Source organism: Lonchura striata, chromosome 11 (assembly GCF_050655825.1).
Source record: "Lonchura striata isolate lonStrDom1 chromosome 11, ASM5065582v1, whole genome shotgun sequence".
Classification (NCBI taxonomy): Eukaryota; Metazoa; Chordata; class Aves; order Passeriformes; family Estrildidae; genus Lonchura; species Lonchura striata.
This window is the reverse complement of record NC_140713.1, coordinates 18,510,519-18,516,962: the sequence shown is the minus strand read 5'-3', so window position 1 is coordinate 18,516,962 and position 6,444 is coordinate 18,510,519.

Genomic DNA, 6,444 nt, shown 5'->3' with positions numbered 1-6,444 from the left:
GACAGCAGTTTTCCACCAGGGCTGGGAAGCTGCGAGGCTTCCCCCAAGGGCTGCCATCCTCCTGATGACGTCAAGGGCTCACTTGCCTGATGGTTTACCCCTGGAATTGTCCTTTCCCTGTTTGCAGCAGGACCAGTGCCTGTCATGCAGGGTTTGTTGTTCTTGTGGCTCTGTGGTGTCTCCGACGTGTTACACACCTTGCACCCTTCAGAAGAAGATAGAGAAAGCTGAGTTTTGTTGTGCTAAGGGGAAAAAAGCAGGGGAAGTTTTAGGGATGTTCTTCCCACCCCAGAGGTGGGATGGGCTATAACCACTGTAAGCACAATGTTACCAACTAATGTTATCATTGCACCAAAACTTTGGTGGTTCCAAGCTGCTCCCCTGCTTTGTGTGCCTGTCCTGCCTCAGCACTGCCATCCCTGCTTTGGGACAGCAGTGGTGGGAGCTGCTGGGGGGCCACAAATGGCTCCATAGCATCAGGGTAGAGACTTGAGTAGTGGAAGCCCAATCTGGGAGTGTCAGCACTGACAGTACCCTGGAGACATTGTACAAATGCCCTAGAACTGTGAGGGGTGACTTAAGTTCACTGGGAAAAAGCTGCCTTTGAGGAGTCCTTGTGCTGTGTAGGTGATGAGGTGATCTCTTATGAAGGACTCTCAGGGGAACTAGGGGCTGCAGAGCTGAGCTCCCTGCAAGATTATCTCCCCAACTAGTTACAGCAGCAAAGTGGGGCTGATGGCACAGGCACAGGATGGATTTGGCTTCTCATGGTAGCAGAGACAAGATCAGCAGTGAAGGAAAATGTTGGGGTTTGAAACTTTTCTTACGAAGCCACACAATTTGCTTTGTGCTGTGCACTTGGGAAGAGCTTGCTTGGCTCTGGGCTGGATGTTCAGGCAGTCCAAGCCCAAGAGTCTGGTGAGCTTGGCTTTTTACTAGGATTGATGCCTGTGCCTGTGCTCCAGTGTCAGCAGGGCTGAATTGGTCAGTCACATCTCCAGGGAGCACTCAGAGTCACTCAGCAAACAGCAAAGCAGCTTTAGTGGGAGAAGATTTGAGTTTTCTGTGCTAAGGCAAAAGAAAAAAGAAAAAAAAGGTTTTTGTCGGGGTGATTTTCTGGGGGATTTCTGGCTTCCCACCCCAAAGGTGGGATGGGTTGTAAAAACCAGCCTGGTGTGCCCAAGCATGTGGTGGGGCATACATCAGAAACTTGAGGACAGCCACTGTGTGTAGCAGTAGTGAATTCAAAATCCTTTGTGTGGTTTTGCATGCTGTTTTGAAAACCTTACATCCTTTGCAGGCTGCCCTTGCTCTTAGCAACTCATCCTACCATGTCACACGCAGTCTTTCTTCCATCAGCATTAACAGATACTGTAGAATTCCCCAAATTTGGTTTATTTTTTTCAACTCTGTGGACTACAAACAAAAATATTTTCAGCATCTTTTACCTCCTCACATTGTTTTTTCCCTAGTTTATTACCATGAACTATAAACTAGATGTGATTTCTGACAATGCAGGCAGCTTGCCACATTGTGCTTCATAAACAGTTGAGTGTCCCTCATGGTACTGCAAACAGCTCTCCAAGAGCAGGAGCCCCTCTTGGCCAGTGTCAGCTGGACCATGGGGGCCCTGCAGGGCAGGTGGTGGCTGGAGCTCCCTCAGAGCACTTCTGGTTCTGAGCCATTACTTGAAGAGGCTTTGGTGTGTTTGGAGCATCACTCCAGGCACTGTGATTGCTTTTACCTCTTGGCTGCTCCCATGGCCCTCCCCAGATTATCCTGCATTTTTATCCATATAACAAGAATTTTGCCTGTGTGAGGGGGTCAAACTGATGAACTGAGCCAAGACCTCCAGAACTGAGACCTTTCCCCTTAACCACTAGACCATCAAAATGCACAGGCATCATGCAGATACCTGCCCATGCTGTTCCTTTATCCTTCTCTTATGGGATGAGGAATACATAGAGCTCTGGGCTAACCAGGCTTGTTTCTCCACCTTCACAGAGCAGAACACGAATCTTCTCATCTGTGACAATTTTTGTTTCATTGATCTTTTCCATAACTGTTTTTTCACCAGGGAAAATTCGGACTGAGCATTTGTGGTTACTGTGGGCTGGAATATGTTTTGGGAAGCAGGAGGTCGCTGTGCAGGTTCCTGACAGTGTCAGGTTTTGGTGGTGATGCCCTGTAACTAGGAGTGAATTGGCAGAAGGGAGGATCCATCACATACATGACAATACTGGATAACTGCAGCTGCCTCTCCATGTTATCGAGGTGTGTGCAGTCCTTGGGCACTCCACTGCTTGGGAACTGTGGGAAGAGGACCAAGGCCATCCAGAGCTTTGGCTTTTCTAAAAAAAGAATTCTAATTATTTTCACAAATGGAATGTTTTCTTGTGAGCATGGAAAAAATCAGTGTAAACTTAGGGAAATCTTTACAGGCTTTCCTTTCATCATTCAGTTTTTGCACTCTTAGCTCACTCCCTCTTCTTTTTCTAAATCCAGTATTCGTAGGAACTTTGCAGTTAGACAATAATGTGTGGCCAGAGGGGAGATGAGCAGAGCTCTGTCCAAGTGACCCTGGAATCCTCAGTGATCTTTCACTCAGTCTAGAAAACTGTGGTGATCCAAATGCCAAAATGGAAGGTCTGGCTTAAGAACAATTCCTCAGGTGCTTTTATTCTTGCAAGTGGGACACGTTTTCAGTTGGGTCTGATGTGAAGGGGGACAGGCAAAGTGCTGTAATTCTGAGCCATAGTCCAGGTGTCTTCAATCTGTCCTCTAAGAAGCTCTTCACTGTGAATTACCTTGATCATCTGTCTTCATTCCACAGGAGCAGCTCAGTGCTCAGTTGGTCTTAAGTCTCAGGAGTTTACACTTTTCAGGAGTGCCTTTTTTGGGGATTTTAGGAACTAAAATCTCTCTCAAATGTTTTTTTTCTACTCTTTCATTTAATTTTTTTTAATGTCCTTCTTTGACTCTTAGTGGTGGTTCTTAATGTGGCTGGCAGGATGTTTTTGAGAAACTTCCCTCCTGGATGTGCAGGGAGGACAGAAGTAACACCTGCCTGTTCCAGACCACCACAAATCTGAGTGCTTCTCTTTTGTCGGCTCTGGCTCACGCAGGAAAGTGGAGTTGGAATGACACCTAGTGGCAAACTGTGCACAGCCCTCTCCTCGCTGAGTCCCCTCTGTTTCTGGCTGAGATGCTCTTTGAGGAGTAAAGGGAATTGAGGTGGTTTGTCTTTTGGAACTTAGCAGTACTGTGTAAAACAATCCCATCCTTTTGTCCTGGGAGTTTGGCTGCTCTCTCGGGGGAGAGAATTACAGCTTCAAAGAATGTGGCCTGTTGGTTCCTTGATTTTTATTATTTTTGTTGAGGGTTATTGGAAAATAATGTGAAAAAGTCTTCCAGAAATTGCATTAAGGGGTCTAAAGATTCGCACCCAGGTTTTTGAGTGCATAGGGTATTTTCCTAAAACAGTAGTTACCAGTCCATGGTTAATTTACTTCTCACTCAGGCTTCTGGAAATCCTAACACATCGAACCAGTGGGAGTAGAAATCACCCTTCCTTCGATCCTGAAGAAGTCTGTGCTCTTTAACCCTGCAGTTGTGATAGCATCCAGATGCTCCTGCTCTGTGTTGTTGTTGGAAGCACACAGCTGTACATGGAAGAAAGCTTGAGAGCCTTGTGAGGAGCTTAAGCCCAGACAAGAGGGCTCAGACTTGCTGGCTTTGGTGGTGATGTGGAAACCAGCTGCAGTGTAGGGGCTGCTTCATGTGTTTGTTCTGGATATGATAAACCCTCACGCTCTTCTTTGGAATCTGGGTATTTTCCTCTTCTAGGTGAGATATTTTCTGTTCTGGTAATATTCACTATTTCTGAGGCCATGCTCCATTTCTCAGTCCTGTTTTCTACCCGGGTGTTTGGCTGCAGTACTAAGAGAGTCAGCTTTTATCTGATGCACAAACTGGAATAGGAATGATAGTTCACTTGGCTGCTGGGCAGCAGCTCTGGGTTTGGCTCTGCAGGAGCTGTGGCAAGTCCAGGAGCAAGGTAAAAGCTTCCATACGGTGCCTTTGAGAACCTGCAGTGCAGGCTCAGCTCAGTCTTGTACCACAAAGGGCAACTACTGGCTTTTACAGGTTTCTAATTAGGCTGTGTGGGGCCATATTGTTTTAAGTAATGATACTGAAGATTTGGGGGGGGTTGAGGTGGGATAAATTAAAATCTCAATTGTTTGACTTAATTTAGTTTTCTAAATGATGCAAAGCAACACAGACATTGGCTTCTTTGGCACCAGTGTGAGCCCTAGAATTTGCAGGAAGGGTGGTTGTGCCTCTCACCCACTCAGCTTTCCCATGGAAAGTGTCACAAAGTGCCTGTACCACTCAGTGCATGGAACCAGTCCCAAGTTGCCTTCACTACTCTTGGGAGGGTTTTGGTGCTTTTTTTGACCACTCAGTCTCCTCTTTCACCCTGGATTAAGAGTGCAGCACTCCAAGGCAGGTGCCTGCATGTCAACTGTGCCTTACTGTGCAGGAAACTTCCCAAAGAAATAAATGTGAACTCCAGGGATGTGCAGTGGCAAGCGGCATCATGGAGCTCAGTGCCTCCCACCCTCAGTGTGCCAGCAGGAGCTGTGCCTGGTGACAATTGTCCCTCTCCTACTGTCCCCCTTGCCTGGTGACACTGCAGATGCCTCGTGGGCGACGGGCGAGCTCTGGCTGCTGTTGCAGAGGCCGTGGCGCTGTTTGCTGGATGTGGAAGCGATTCCTGGGGCAGATCCGTGGCCCCGCGGGGTGTGGTACAGAGCCCAGGTGCCGTGAGCTTTCCTGTTGCCTTTCCCTACGGAAGGAACCTCCCGGGAAGCCCTCGGGATCGCAGATCTTCCGGCACTTGGTGTTATTTTCGGTCCGGTTTCCGGTGCTGGGCTGGAACGGTTTGGAAGCGACTCCGGTCTCATCCAGTCGGTCTGTGTCCCATCCAGTGTCCCATGCTGTGCCTTGCCTTTCGAGTCCTGGCTTTACTCTAAGGCCCATCCTGTCAGAGGAGCTGGGATCCATTGTAATTAGTCTGTAATGTTCAAGTTAGAGTGTACAGAATTATTTATTTGTTGTACTCGTTCTGCTAAAACATGTCCATGTATTCTGTGTACCCCACGGCTCTGCTGTCCTTACTTCTGCCTGGTGGATCACCCGTGGGCTGGCTGCTGGAAGGCGATGATTTCCAGGCTGGGAACGATGGTCAGTAAATACACGGAGAGCCAGGAGGTGCTCACCCTTCTCTTACATTCATAGATCACAGCAAGAGGTACCAAAGTGCCCATCAGAGGATTTGCTGGTTTCTCTAATGCAGCTGCCAGGCCAGGAGCTGCCCAAGGGAGATCTCGTGTGGGACTGGGATGTCTGTGGGATGACCTGGATGTGGCAGGCACTCTGTCTGTTGCTGGAAGTGCAGCTGGGAGGCTGAACAGCCACTTTGGAACATCATTGGCTGCAAGATGGTAGGTGGACCAGAGGAATGCTCTGGTTTGTCCACAGCCACTCAATCACCTCTCCAGTTTTAGTCTGAGTAGCTTCTATGGACCAACAGGAAAACTTGTAATGTCAAGTGAACAATGCACACCCCTCTTGAGACACCTCCTCTCCAGGATTTTCTGGGGGCAGGAGACCCTATCCCAGTGGTGGCAGAGCTGACAGAGAGCTCAGCACACAAACCAGATGACCCATAGTGCTTCAGTTGGTTATTTCTGTTTGAAGTTCCCTGTAGCCACCAGTTCTCTCTGCCTGCGTGGTCCATCTGTTCACTTACCTTTAAGGTCAGTTAGATGCTCCCTGCAGAGCAGACCACTAAAGAAAACTAAAATTTGTTAGCCCTAGGCTTTACTTGAATAGATTTGTATTTGTTTTAACTCAATCGTATGGGCCAGACTGTTTGTGTTTGCACTCCATTGATGTTCCATACCCTTTCCCATCAGTGTGACCCTGTGTAGTGTCACACTCTCTGCTTAATAGAGTGATTACATTTTGGGAGCTGTGATTCACACAGCAAAGGTGTTGTATCACCTTCACGTCATGGGTAAAGAAAACACCTCACACCTCATGTTGGGACAGTCTGATCCTGCTTTTCTCCATAGTGCCTTATCACCAGCTCTCTTTGGAGCTGCTGGGAATTGGATTGTAGTTCATTGAGCATGTGTCTTGAGACTCTTTTTTTTATCCACCAGCCATTGTCTCAAGAACCCCTTTGAGTGAAAGCCTGTCACCTGGCCTTGAAATTTGTTTTAGCTTCAGATTTTCCTTTGCAATGGCCTTCAGTTTCCTGCTGTTACCTGGCAGATCTGCAGGGGTGTAGCAGTGTGCTGTTCTCCAGCTGTCCCCTTCCTCAGGAGCTGCCCATGGCACTTGTCCCTTTCAGCTGTGTTCTCAGCTGCTACACAA